Source organism: Sminthopsis crassicaudata, chromosome 1 (genome assembly GCF_048593235.1).
Source record: "Sminthopsis crassicaudata isolate SCR6 chromosome 1, ASM4859323v1, whole genome shotgun sequence".
Lineage (NCBI taxonomy): Eukaryota > Metazoa > Chordata > Mammalia > Dasyuromorphia > Dasyuridae > Sminthopsis > Sminthopsis crassicaudata.
The window spans coordinates 734,467,018-734,483,048 of NC_133617.1; positions in this window are offsets into that span (position 1 = coordinate 734,467,018).

Consider the following 16,031-nt stretch of genomic DNA (forward strand, 5'->3'; position numbering starts at 1 on the left):
TATACTATGTGCCAGATATATAGACACAAAAGCAAAAATAGACCTCAATGCGCTCATGTTCTACCAGGAGGTTACAACAGATAAATGAATTAAAAAGTACATGCAAAGTAATTACAGGGGAAGATGGCACTAACAACTGTGCCTCTTCGGCAGGTTCTTGAACTGACTCTGAAAGAAAACTGGAGATTCCAAGAAGTAACGATGATGGGGGAAGTTTATTCCAGGAACAGGGGCAGGGGACAGAATACCATGTACCATGTGTGGCAAATAGACCAATTTGGATGGAACATCTATTACCTGAAGGGAAGGAGGGAGATAATAAAATCAGTTATTTTGGAGCCAGATTGGAGAATTAAATGCCAAGCAGAGGAGATGGTGTTTTATCTTGGAGGCAATAGGGAGCCATTAACAATACTTAGGATATAGTCAGGTCTGTGAATTAGGAATGTCCTTATGGCAAATTGTATATGACTGATTAGAAGGGAAAGAGGTTAGATGCAGGGAGACCAATTAGGAAGCTAGTGCAATAGTTGAGGTGAGATATAACAAGGGTTTGACCTAATTGTAGATGTATAGCAAGAAATACTCAAGAAATGTTCTGAAGGTAGATTCAACAACACTTGGTAATTGTTTGGATATGGGAGGTGATGGAGAGTAATGACAGGTTTGAGGAATTCTGGTATCCTCAACAGACATTAGGAAGAAGTAGGGATATTATTATCATTTCTTCCTCACTTCAAAAAATGAACATAATTTAAATAATATACTAACTTAGCCAAGGTCACACAGTTAGTAAATATCAATAGAATGAAAGATGTTGGACTAGATGGCTCTGAAGTCCCGAAGAGCTCTAAATCTCTGATCCTATAGAGACACTAGGATTAGAATCCCTGGTTTTCTGACTCAGTTAAGTGTCCTTTCCATAACATTGCACTACTTCTCAATGGTAATTGTCTCTTAAATAGGATTTTAAGATTCACTGGTACAGGGACTTCGGGCCAAGATGGCGGCGCAGAGGCAGACAGCTGCTTGAGCTCCGCGTTTTCTCTCAGGACTTACTTCATGACAAACCTCAGAATTAATGCTTAACCGGAACCCCCACCCCCACAAATAATCACCAACAGAAGACATCCTTGAAATTCACCAGAAAAGGTCTGTGTTTGCTTGGGGGAGGGGAGAACAGACTAGGCACAGACTGAGGGCAAGCAGAGAGAGCAAAGCAGGCAGCTTACACTTTTCAGACTGGAGGGGGGAAGGGTGCAATCTCTTCCGTTTCCGCAAAACAACCTTTATCCCAGAGTGGCTACTCCATCTTGGCAGCAACCCAGGAGCAGCAGAGAAGGTATAAACACCGGAGGTAAAAAATAAAACCCCCTGAAAGCTAGCATCTCTCAGGACCAGCTACCCCCACCACCACCTGGAGTGACTCAGCGTGTTCTTAGAGCCTCAGAGTGCAGATGCATCAAGCAGCCATTTCTGTCCTGCTAATGCCTCACTGCTGTCTCCCACAGTCTGTAGAGAAAGCACAGTAATACCATCCAGCCCCATCCCCCCCAGAAAAAGACCAATTGTTTCTCTTGTCAATTTGTTTTCTTCAATTCCCGCTCTGACAAAGTGAAAAAAAAAAAATTTAAAAGGGCTCTAACCATTGACAGCTTCTGTATGGATAGAGAGCAGACTTCAAACCCTGAGGAAACTAAAAGCAGACTGTCTCCAGAGGAATCCCCTAAGGGGAATATGAACTGCTCCTCAATACATAAAACTCTCATAAAGGAAATCAAAAAGTCTCTTACAAGAGAGCTAGAAGAGAAATGGGAAAAGGAAAGGGAAGCTTGGCAAGAGAGTCTGGAGAAGTCATCCCAGGCATTTAAAGACAGAGTGGATAAAGAAAACAAATCATTGAGAAATAAAATTAGTGAGCTGGAAAAATAAAACAGCTCTCTAAAAAATAAAATGGATGAAATGGAAAAAAATTCCATAGAAGAAAAAACTCAATTAAAAACTCAATTGGACAATTACAAAAAAATATAAAAAAAGTAAGTGAAGAAACTACATCACTGAAAATTAGACTCAAACAAGTAGAAATGAATGACTCAAAGAAAAACCAAGAAGTAGTCAAGCAAAACCAGAAAAATGAAACAATTGAAAAAAATGTCAAGTGCCTTATTGGAAAGACAACAGACCTGAAAAACAGATCCAGGAGAGACAATTTGAGAATAATCAGACTCCCTGAAAAATATGAGGAAAAAAAGAGCCTGGACACTATTTTCCAGGAAATTATCAAAGAGAACTGCCCAGATGTTTTAGAAACAGAGGGTAAAATAAACATTGAAAAAATTCATCAATCACCTACTGAAAGGGACCCTAAAATCAAAACGCCAAGAAATATAGGGGCCAAGTTCAAGAACCATCAGACAAAGGAAAAAATATTGGAAGCTGCTAGAAAAAAAGCAAGTCAGAAATGGAGGAGCCACAATAAGGATAACCCAGGATCTACAAGCATCCACATTAAAGGAGCAAAGGGCCTGGAATATGATATTCTGAAAGGCTAAGGAACTTGGTATGCAGCCAAGAATAACTTACCCAGCAAAAATGAGCATCGTTTTCCAGAGATGAAGATGGACATTTTACGAAATAAATGAATTCCATCTATTCTTGATGAAAAAACCAGATCTACACAAAATGTTTTATCTTCAAATACAGAACTTAAGAGATTTCTAAAAAGGTAAAAAGAAATCTTGAGAACAATATTTCTGCCATAAAGATATGAAGAACACATGTATAATTTGTCCTAGAAACCAGAGGTGGAAAGGAAATTATATCATAAAAAAGGGTAAAGTGGTGGTACTACATCTCATGAAGAGGCAAAAGTAACCTATTATATCTGAGAGAAAGAAAGGAGGGATGAACATAGTTTTTATCAATAAACATATTCGATTTATGATGAAACTTCTTCCACTTCATTGAAAAGTGAGTGGGAAGGAGTAAGCTAAGGGAAAGGGAATACAGAAATTGTGAGGAAAAGGGGTAAAATAGGGGGAGGAACTTTAAGGAGGGGAGGGATACTAAAAAGGGAGTGCTGTGAAAAGCAAGTGGTACTCACAAGTTTAATACTGGGGAGGGGGGTAAGAGGGAAGGAAAGGAAAAAAGCATAAGCAGGGGTTAACAGGATGGCAAGCAATATAGAGTTAGTCATTCTAATCATAAATGTGAATGGGGTAAACTTCCTCATAAAGAGGAAGCAGTTAGCAGACTGGATTAAAAGCCAGAATCCTACTATATGTTGTTTATAGGAAACACACCTGAAACAGGGTGATACATTCAGAATAAAAGTAAAAGGGTGGAGCAGAATCTACTATGTTTCAAGTAAAGCCAAAAAAGCAGGGGTAGCCATCCTCATCTCAGATCAAGTGAAAACAAAAATTGATAGAATTAAAAGAGATAAGGAAGGACATTATATCTTGCTAAAAGGTAGCATATCTAATGAAGCAGTATCAATATTAAACATATACATACCAAGTGGCGCAGCATCTAAATTATTTTATTTATTTGTTTGTTTGCTTGTTTATTTATTTATATTAATTTTATAATTATAATTTTTTGACAGTACGTACGCATGAGTAATTTTTAATAACATTATCCCTTGTATTCATTTTTACAAATTTTCCACTCCCTCTCTGCTCCCTCCCTTAGATAACAGGCAATCCCATACATATTAAATGTGTTACAGTATAACCTAGGTACAATATATGTGTGTAAATCCAATTTTCTTGTTGCATGTTAAGAACTGGATTCTGAAGGTATAAGTAACCTGGATAGAAAGACAGTAATGCTAATAGTTTACATTCAATTCCCAGTGTTCTTTCTCTGGGTGTAGCTGTTTCTGTCCATCATTGCATTTTGTTGAAGTATATAAGTGATCTTCTGGTTCTGCTCATTTCACTCAGCATCAGTTCATGTAAGTCTCTCCAAACCTCTTTGTATTCATCCTGCTGGTCATTTCTTACAGAGCAATAATATTCCATAACATTCATATACCATAATTTACCCAAGCATTCTCCAATTGATGGACATCCATTCATTTTACGTTTCTAGCCACTATAAAAAGGACTGCCACAAACAAATTGGCACATACAGGTCCCTTTCTCATCTTTAGTATTTCTTTGGGATATAAGCCCAATAGTAGCACTGATGGATCAAAGGGTATGCACAGTTTGATAACTTTTTGGGCATAGTTCCAAATTGCTCTCCAGAATGGCTGGATTCTTTCACAACTCCACCAACAATGCATCAGCATCCCAGTTTTCCCACATCCCCTCCAACATTCATCATTATTTGTTCCTGTCATCTTAGCCAATCTGACAGATATATAGTGTTATCTCAGAGTTGTCTTAATTTGCATTTCTCTGATCAGTAGTGATTTGGAACACTTTTTCATATGAGTGGATATAATTTCAATTTCATCATCTGAAAATTATCTATTCATATCCTTTGACCATTTATCAATTGGAAAATGGTTTGATTTCTTATAAATTAGGGTCAGTTCTCTATATATATTTGGAAATGAGGCCTTTATCAGAACCTTTAACTGTAAAAATATTTTTCCAATTTGTTATTTCCCTTCTAATCTTGTTTGCATTAGTTTTGTTTGTATAGAAGATTTTTAGTTTGATGTAATCAAAATATTTTATTTTGTGATCAATAATGATCTCTAGTTCTCCTCTGATCAAAAATTCCTTCCTCCTCCACAGGTTTGAGAGGTAGACTATACTCTGTTCTTCTAATCTATTTATGGTCTCATTCTTTATGCCTAAATCATGGACCCATTTTGATCTTATTTTGGTATATGGTGTTGTGTGGATCCATATCTAATTTTTGCCATACTAATTTCCAGTTTTCCCAACAGTTTTTTTTGAAATAATGAATTCTTACCCCTAATGTTGGTATCTTTGGGTTTGTCAAACACTAGATTGCTATAGTTGCACCCTATTTTGTCCTGTGTACCTAATCTGTTCTACTGATCGACTGGTCTATTTCTTAGCCAATACCAAATGGTTTTGGTGACTGCTGCTTTATAATGTCGTTTTAGATCAGGTACAGCTAGACTACCTTCATCTGACTTTTTTTTTTCATTAATTTCCTTGAAATTCTCGACCTTTTATTCTTCCATATGAATTTTGTTTTTATTTTTTCTAGGTCATTAAAAGAGTTTCTTGGGAGTTTGATTGGTATAGCACTAAATAAATAGATTAGTTTGGGGAGTATTGTCATCTTTATTAAATTGCTATCCACAAATAGCCTATCCACGGGCACTGAATATCTTTCCAATTATTTAAATCTGACTTTATTTTTGTGGCAAGTGTTTTGTAATTTTGCTCATAAAATTCCTGACTTTTCTTTGGTAGATGGATTCCCAAATATTTTATACTCTTGACATTTGTTTTGAATGGAATTTCTCTTTGTATCTCTTGCAGTTGCATTTTGTTGGTGATGTATAAAAATGCTGAGGATGTATGTGGATTTATTTTATATCCAGCAACTTTGCTAAAGTTGTGAATTATTTCTAATAACTTTTTATTAGAATCTCTGGGGTTCTCTAAGTATACCATCATATTATCTGCAAAGAGTGACAGTTTGATTTTCTCATTACCTACTCTTATTCCCTTAATCTCTTTCTTGACTCTTATTGCTGAGGCTACCATTTCTTTTATTCATTTTTCCAAATTATCCCCTTCCTCCCTCCACTCCCTCCCCCTGATGACAGGTAATCCCATACATTTTACATGTGTTACATTATAACCTAGATACAATATATGTGTGTAAATACCATTTTCTTGTTGCACATTAATTATTAGCTTCCAAAGGTATAAGTAACCTGGGTATATAGACAATAGTGCTAACAATTTACATTCACTTCCCAGTGTTCCTTCTCTGGGTGTAGTTATTTCTGTCCATCATTGATCAACTGGAAGTGAGTTGGATCTTCTTTATGTTGAAGATTTCCACTTCCATCAGAATACATCCTCATACAGTATTGTTGTTGAAGTGTACAGTGATCTTCTGGTTCTGCTCATTTCACTCAGCAACAGTTGATTTAAGTTTCTCCAAGCCTCTCTGTATTCCTCCTGCTGGTCATTTTTACAGAGCAATAATATTCCATAACCTTCATATACCACAATTTACCCAACTGTTCTCCAATTGATGGACATCCATTCAACTTCCAGTTTCTAGCTACAACAAAAAGAGCTGCCACAAACATTTTGGCACATACAGGTCCCTTTCCCCTCTTTAGTATTTCTTTGGGATATAATCCCAATAACAGCACTGCTGGATCAAAGGGTATGCACAGTTTGATAACTTTTTGGGCATAGTTCCAAATTGCTCTCCAGAATGGCTGGATTCTTTCACAACTCCCACAGTGTCCCAGTTTTCCCACATCCCCTCCAACATTCATCATTATTTGTTCCTGTCATCTTAGCCAATCTGACAGATATATAGTGTTATCTCAGAGTTGTCTTAATTTGCATTTCTCTGATCAGTAGTGATTTGGAACACTTTCATATGAGTGGAAATAGTTTCAATTTCATCATCTGAGAATTGTCTGTTCATATGCCTTGACCATTTATCAATTGGAGAATGGTTTGGTTTCCTATAAATCAGGGTCAGTTCTCTATATATTTTGGAAATGAGACCTTTGTCAGAACCTTTACTTTTAAAAATATTTTCCCAATTTGTTACTTCCCTTCTAATCTTGTTTGCATTAGTATTATTTGTACAGAAACTTTTTAGTTTGATGTAATCAAAATCTTCTATTTTGTGATCAATAATGATCTCTAGTTCTCCTCTGGTCATAAATTCCTTCCTCCTCCACAGGTCTGAGAGGTAGACTATTTTCTGTTTCTCTAATCTATTTATTATCTCCCTCTTTATGTCTAAATCATGGACCCATTTTGATCTTATCTTGGTACATGGTGTTAAGTGTGGATCCATATCTAATTTCTGCCATACTAATTTCCACTTTTCCCAACAGTTTTTTCCAAATAATGAATTTTTGTCCCTAATGTTGGTATGTTTGGGTTTGTCAAAGATTAGATTGCTATAGATGTACCCTTTTTGTCCTTTGTATCTAATCTGTTCCACTGATCTACCATTCTATTTCTTAGCCAGTACCAAATGGTTTTGTTGACTGCTGCTATATAATATAGCTTTAGATCAGGTACACTTAGACCACCTTCCTCTGACTTTTTTTTTTTCATTAGTTCCCTTGCAATTCTCGACCTTTTATTGCTCCATATGAATTTTGTTGTTATTTTTTTCTAGGTCATTAAAATAGTTTCTTGGGAGTCTGATTGGTATAGCACTAAATAAATAGATTAGTTTGGGGAGTATTGTCATCTTTGTTATATTCGCTCGGCCTATCCAAGAGCACTGAATGTCTTTCCAATTATTTAAATCTGACTTTATTTTTGTGGCAAGTGTTTTGTAATTTTTCTCATATATTTTCTTCTTAGCAGTTCATGGAACCTATACAAAAATTGATCATATAGTAGGACATAAAAACCTCAAAATCAAATGCAGTAAGGCAGAAGTAGTAAATGCATCCTTTTCAGACAACAATGCAATGAAAATTACATTCAATAAAAAGCCAGGGGACAATAGACCAAAAAATAATTGGAAACTAAATAATCTCATACTAAAGAATGATTGGGTGAAACAGCAAATCATAGACATAATTAATAATTTCACCCAAGAAAATGACAATAATGAGACCAAAATGTGTGGGATAAAGCCAAAGCAGTAATAAGGGGTAGTTTTATATCTCTAGAAGCCTACTTGCATAAAATAGAGAAAGAGAAGGTCAATGAATTGGGCTTACAACTAAAACTGCTAGAAAAGGAACAAATTAAAAATCCCCAGAGAAACACGAAACTTGAAATTCTAAAAATAAAATGTGAGATTAATAAAATTGAAAGTAAAAAAAAAAAACTATTGAATTAATTAATAAAACTAAGAGTTGGTTCTATGAAAAAACCAACAAAATAGACAAACCCTTAGTAAATCTGATTAAAAAAAGGAAAGAGGAAAAACAAATTGATATTCTTAAAAATGAAAAGAGAGAACTCATTACTAATTAAGAGGAAATTAGAACAATAGTTAGGAGCTACTTTGCCCAACTTTATGCCAATAAATTCGATAACTTAAATGAAATAGAAGAATACCTTCAAAAATATCACTTGCCCAGATTAACAGAAGAAGAAGTAAATAGTCTAAACAGTCCCATTTCAGAAAAAGAAATAAAACAAGCTATTAACCAACTCCCTAAGAAAAAATCCCCAGGACCAGATGAATTTACATGTGAATTCTACCAAACATCTAATGAACAACTAACTCCAATGCTATATAAACTATTTGAAGAAATAGGGATTGAAAGAGTCCTACCAAATTCTTTTTATGACACAGACATGGTATTGATACCTATACCTGGTAGGCTGAAAACTGAGAAAGAATATTATAGATCAATCTCCCTAATGAATATTGATGCTAAAATCTTAAATAAAATATTATCGTAAAGACTACAGAAAATCATCCCCAGGATAATACACTATGACCAAGTAGGATTTATACCAGGAATGGAGGGCTGGTTCAATATTAGGAAAACTATTAGCATAATGAACCATATCAATAACCAAATTAACAAAAAAAATATGATCATCTCAACAGATGCAGAAAAAGCATTTGATAAAATCCAACATCCATTCCTACTAAAAACACTTGAGAGTATAGGAATAAATGGCCTATTCCATAAAATAATAAGGAGCACATATTTAAAACCATCAGTAAACATCATATGTAATGGCGATAAACTGGAACCTTTCCCAGTAAGATCAGGAGTGAAACAAGGTTGCCCACTATCATCATTACTATTCAATATTGTACTAGAAATGCTAGCCTTGGCAATAAGAGCGGAGAAAGAGATTCAAGGAATTAAAGTAGGTAATGAGGAAATCAAACTATCACTCTTTGCAGATGACTTGATGGTATACTTAGAGAACCCCAATGACTCTGCTAAAAAAACCATTAGAAATAATTCAGAACTTTAGCAAAGTTGTAGGATACAAAATAAATCTACATAAATCCTCAGCATTTTTATACATCACCAACACAATCCAACAGCAAGAGATACAAAGAGAAATTCCATTCAAAATAATGGTTGATAGTATAAAATATTTGGGAAAATATCTACCAAAGGAAAGTCAGGAATTATATGAGCAAAATTACAAAACACTTGGCACAAAAATAAAGTCAGATTTAAGTAATTGGAAAGACATTAAGTGCTCTTGGACAGGCCAAGTGAATATAATCAAGATGCCAATACTCCCTAAACTAATCTATTTATTTAGTGCTATACCAATCAGACTCCCAAGAAACTATTTTAATGACCTAGAAAAAATAACAACAAAATTCATGTGGAAGAAGAAAAGATCAAGAATTTCAAGGGAAGTAATGAAAAAAAAATCAAATGAAGGTGGCCTAGCTGTACCTGATCTAGAACTATATTATAAAGTAGCAGTCACCAAAACAATTCGGTATTGGCTAATGTTGTAAAAAATTACCTGTGCATATGTACTGTCAAAAAATGTTATAATTATAAAATTAATAATAAAAAAGATTCACTTGTACAAAAGTGTACTATTAAATCTCAAAACAGCACTAAGACTTTAGGGACACCCTGTAGGGACTGGTCTGGAGGCCTTCTTCTTCTCTATTAGAAGGCATTATGTAAATACCATAGTACTATAAGAATGTGTTATTATTTTCATCACTTCTTTTTAACCCTTTAGAAGGGTTAAAGGCATAACAATTGGCGAGGAGGCTAGAAACTTTTATTTATAGGCTATCAGCTCTTTCATTAAAAATAAGTAATGATGGGGAAAACAATGCTTTTGTTTCTGGAGTCCTGCCCCCCTTCAATATGGCTAGAACAATGAATAACTGAACCACAGAATATCGGGGAGACAATATGATATCATAAAAAAATATTAGTTCTGGAGTTTTAGGACCAATATTTAAATACCATCTCTGGTGCTTGTTACCCATGTGACCTTTTGTAAGCCATCCAATTGCCCTGGGTCTCCATTTTCTCATCTGAATATGAGAGAAATGGACTAACTGGCTTTTTGAGTCACTTTTAGCTCTAAACATGAGGCTAGAACTTGAAGAAATTTCAAAGCACACCCAATACCGTTTCAATTTTTTAAAAAATATGTTATTTTTCTTCTTTTTTATTAAAGCTTTTCATTTTCAAAGCACATGCATTGATACTTTTTCAACATTAACCCTTGCAAAACCTTGTGTTCCAATTTCGTCCCCTTCCCCATTCCCCTCCCCGATGGCAAGTAGTCCAATATATATTAAACATGGAAGAAATATATGTCTATCTATCTAATGGCTAAAAACTAAAAGTTTTTTTTTATGGGACACTATATAAATAAACAAGTTTATTTATATAGTGGGAATTTCTCTTCTCCAAATTTTTAAGCAATTCAAATTTTCTGTCAGGTATCACATTATAGATGGCAGAGCAAGTATTTTGAGATGTGTGGAAATGGCGACAGATGGTTATCCACTGCTTATTTCAATTTAGACTGTTAGGATTCTGGAAGAATAGTCAATATGTACATGATAGGAGTAAGCACATGTATGAGGAAGTCACTATAAGATTTTACAATTATAAAATTTCCATCACAACAAGATTTTATAATTGTATTCTTGTGATTAGAAACAATGTGCCACAATCCCTTTCCCTTCCAGATATTTGTATACACAAAAGACTTAGTTGCAATTGATGCTGATTTTCTCCTAATTCAGGAATCCATCATAAAATTGGAGCCATTTCAATGTGAGACTAAACATGAAGATATTATTAATTCCTGGCTTTTAAAAAAGTGGTAAATTTTGGAGATAGATCTGGAGAGCCAGGGGAACAAAGGGATTTGTTGAAAGTCATGGCTAAAGACCACAGTGGTGGCTGTTGCAGATGTATTGACAAACAGTTGATGTGTTTTGACAGATTTTCTCAAGACTGTATTATGCAAGGTATATTTTAGCAAGAGTGAGCTGGATTGAATGTCTAAGTAAATGTGAGTACCTGTTTCCTTTACCTTTACATTGGTTCAAACTGTCTCTCATGTCCTCCCCCATGAAAGATTTCTTCTGCCAGTGAGGAGATACAGATCTTTTTGAGTTCAGTGATGCAGCACATTGTATGCTTGAGGTCTAACATCACAATTTACTTAGTGATGTAGAGTTAATAATTTTTCTTATATAAGACACTCCTGTGATATTTTAAAATACTTTCCCCTCTCCAAACCTTTAATAACGTTTTGCTAAAAACTTTTCTATCCTATTTAAAAAATTATAATTCTTGCAAACATGATTTTAGGTGTAGAAAAGTACTCCCACCTTTGCAATATCCTTTCTGAGGCTATTGTTACAAATGTTCTCAACTTTGTTTCTCTGAGAATTTTAACTAAACACTACTGTATCCCCAGAACTGTAGGTAGAAAGACAAATGATTGTTCCTGCTCTCAGAGAGCTCATAATTTAATGTGGGAGCTGGTACATAAGCACCTATGTGTAAACAAGCTACCTACGGAATAAATTGGGGATAATAACAGGGAAGGCACTAATATTAAGGGGAATCAGAAAAGTATTTTTTAATGAAAGATGGGGTTTTAAGTGAGATTTGGAGGAAGCCAGGAGGCAGAGGTGAGGAGGAAGGAAATTCCAGGCAAGGGGAATAGCAAGTGAAAATGCCCAGAGTCAGAAGATGAAGGATCTTGTTCAAAGAAGGCTGATGTTGGAGCATCCTACGCTACGTGGAGGTGAGTCAGGTATAAGAAAATAGAAAAGTTAGCAGCTGGCCAGATTATGAAGGGTTTTGGGTGCCAAATAGAAATATTCTCTTTGCTACTGTAGGTGATAGGAAGCCCTCAGAGATCATGGAGCTGATTGATGTGGCTGGACTTACATTTTAGGAAAATCTCTTTGGCAGCTGAGTGAAGGATGGGGTGTAGTATGAGAGCTGTTATTTGAGGGCATATCCTTATGTAGCTCAAAGTTCTCTAGCATGGTGGGAAACTTGGGAAGGAGAAAAAGTCATTGAGCCAATCACTGACCTCACTGAGATGAAAGGGAGAGTTTCCCAGATAGGGTAGACAAAGTTACCAGAAGTTTGATAAGGTAGTAGATATGACTGAGAGAACTTAAAAAAAAGATTACTGAGAGATGAAAGTTGTAAAAAGGGATAAAGATTATTCCAACTCCTCCCCTTTCCAGTTGGGGTAGGGGAATGGAATGAAATTACAACCAGTGCTAGAGAGGATGTCAAGAAATATTGACCACCAGGAGACAGCCAAGCCTCAGAGCCAAAAGGTAGAAGGAAGAGGAAAGGAATAGATTTAGGACAAAAATAAATTTGTTACTGGTTGGGCAGAGAATACAGTGGAAGGGGTGGGCAATTTTAGAATGGGACATTCAGGGCAGAGTTTGGTCAAAGTTGATAGTAATAAAGGAGGAGCGTGTGAGAGCAGGGGGAGAATAGGATTTGAATGACCCTGGAGATTCGAACCATTAAAATGGGACCAGATGTGAGTTTGTTAATGCATCAGGGAGAAATGAGTTTTGGTGGTTATCAATTAATCGAACAGCTCTGGTTCTAGTCAACATCTTCATGATTTCTTTGATTAAAACATCCTCCCTGGCCACCCCTTCCCTTTGTGAGCTGTTTTATACCATAAGAATTAAGGAGGAGCAACAACTTAAATTTTGTATCTCTGTTCCCAGAATTTAGCACAGTGATTGGCATATGATAAACACTTAATAATTTCTTTTTCTTTCATTCATTCATTGCCTCACAGAAACTTAAAAGCTGTGTAACCTGAAATGATCCTATTGGATCACAGTAATAGTTACCAGGTGATTGAAACATTTAAAAGGAAGATGAGGGGGGTTAGAACCCAAGGATGTCTATGCAAATGCTTAGTAAAGAACCTCAGGACTGGAAGAGGGACCTGGAACAAATATATAGAATACTGAAACCAAGGCAATAATCAGAAATGCTAAGGTCACCAAAGCCTGCACTTTGTGGAGCAAGTCAGGTAGTGAGTGACTTGAATTAAGTTGAGATGAGAACCGGGGCAGTATGAAAGGAAGAACTGAAATCAGCTATGGACAAAACTTAAGAAGAAATGAGGGCTTGAGACGGGTTGCCATGCAACAGCAAATCCTTCTGAGTAGTTTCTTTTTCTCAGTGAGCTGCTCATACCTTTCATGGCTTTTAGAAGGTCTGACTTTCCTGGATATAGGAACTAGACACTTGTGAAAATTAGCTTGAAAAATAGATGTGAAAGCAATTTTAAGGTTGAAAATGGTTTCCTATCATTTCTACTGTTTTTTATTTTGTGTATAGGTATAAACACACACAAGCATATTTATCTATGTTATATATCCATATATGAACATATGGATATATATATATTATATATGTCTCTATATAATGCATGTGTGTGTAAGAAAAAATGGATTTAAGGTTTTTTATTCTTTTATTATTCAGCAGATTGGTGATATCATCTACATTAATATTCCTTCTAGTGATGGAGTCAGCAATTCATCCATGTCTACCCATTATCTACAACTCTTACCTATATCTTCTCATCAGTATTGAATAATGAGGGATCCATCCAAGGTGCAGGGGGGCCTTTCTTCTGTTCTGACAGTACATGGATAAATATGGAGCTCACAAGCTTTTTCTTGCTCTTGCCACGTGACCAATCATCCTTCTTTTCCTATTCTGCATATTTCTATTGACATCCTAATACTTTTGGCCTAATTATTGGTTAGTATTTTGTTATAAACTACTCACGTCTTCCAGGAATCTTTCAATGCCCTGTGGATAATCTTCAGTTTTCAGTCTTTGGAAATGCTGTATTCCATGAATCACAGCTATTTACCATTACTGGAAGAATATTGTTCCAAAGCTGAAATAGCCTGGTACCTTTAAAAGCAACACTATATTTTCTAAAGGCCATCCAGGTTACTTCCCACTTAATTCCAGGACCATTGGTTCATTGTCCATTCCTGGTAACTATCCAAGATTTGTGTTTCCCACTGGATATGAGAACATGGATAATAAACAATTTTCATTTTCCACTAGGGATGTGAAGCCTTTTCTTCATAAATAGCTTTGTCTTTCACTTTGTTTGTAGTTTTGTACAGGCTATTTTTTTTCTGGAGTAGAATGTAGACTCCTATCTCACTTTTGTCCTCATATACTTAGTACCTACCTAATACAGTGCCTGATACTATAGTAACTATTTCATAAATGTTTGTAAAATGAATAATTGGATATTTAGGTAAAAATAGCTCATATTCTTATGGAGGCACTGTACTAAGCACTTTCCAATGTGGATCCTCACAACAGCCCTGGGAGGTAGTTGCTATAATTATCCCTATTTTACAGATGAGAAAATTGAGGTAGACAGTCATTATGTGAGCCCAGGTGTCACATAGTTAATAAGTGTGTCTGGCTGAATTTAAACTGGAATCTTACTGACTCTAGGCCCAAGTTGCTCTATCCATTGTGCCATCTAGCTATTCTACAGCTAAGGGAAACTCTTTCGAGTGATTATGTATCTAGAAGGATCACAGGAGCGCAAGGATTACAGGATCACAGATCACAAGCAGGAGGGACTCACAAGCCATCTAGATCAACCTTTCCTTTGGAAGATGAGGAAATGGAGGCCCAGGGAGTTTATGGACATTTCCTAGGATTATACAGGTAGCAATTATCAGAGGTGAAATTTGAACATGCAGCCTCTGTCTCCAGAGCCAGTGTTCTTTTGAGCTTTATTTAGGAGGTTCCTCAGTGTTTCAAGTCTTATAGTTAGTGCAACTTCCTCCACAAAAAAAAAAATAAAAATAAAAATAAAAATAAAAACAAACAAACAAAAAACATTTAAAGCAGGGGTTCTTAAACTTAACAGTTTAACATGGATATTGGATCCTTTTGACAATCCTTCTCTCAGAATTAATGTCTTTATATAATGGAAGGAAATACAAAACTTTAATTGGAGACTAATAATATGAAGATATACATATGTACATATATGTGTGTGTGCGTGTATAATATGTTTTTCCCTTTATCTAACTTCATGGACTTCTTATGATCTAGAGGAATATTGGAGACTAATAAAATGGAGACATATATATATGTATATATATATATATATGCATACATACATATACATGTGTGTGTGTGTGTGTATATATAATATATGTTTTTCCTCTTATCTAAGTTCATGGACTTCTTGTGATCTAGAGGAATATTTGAGACTAATTAAATGAAGACACACACACACACACACACATATATATATATATATATATATGTATATATGCATATACATGTACATAGGTGTGCGATAAATGTTTTTTCCTCTTATCTAATTTCATGGACTCCTGTGATCTAGAAGAATTCATCTTCCTAAGTCTGGATATATTGCACACTATGTTGGCCGTATGTCCTAAGATCCATAATAACCAGAGAGTCATCCAAAAAGGCATCTCTTTGCAGTGCTTTGACTGAAACAGCCTAACTCACATTTTCATAAGACCTAGGCAATTTGCCCAATGCCTCATCTCCAGCACTGAAGCTCTCTCAGGGCAAATTGGGTACACATATATAGCTCATTCTTTAATGCCATGTAATCTTTGAATAAATCTAAACAACACGAATGAACATCTTGCTTTGGGAACATCATCTTTGGTGTGATGTGGACAATTCTGGATCAATATGTAGATAAATCAATACTGTGCTGTATCATCATATTCCATCACCAATGGGAACAAGAACAGACTGGCATTTAATTTATGGAGGAATCATTTGCTAGCCGGCAGCCATAATGGAATCCCTGGCTCCCTGTTCGAATTTATCCTGTTGGTCTTTCTTCTACAATACCATCAATTTCTGC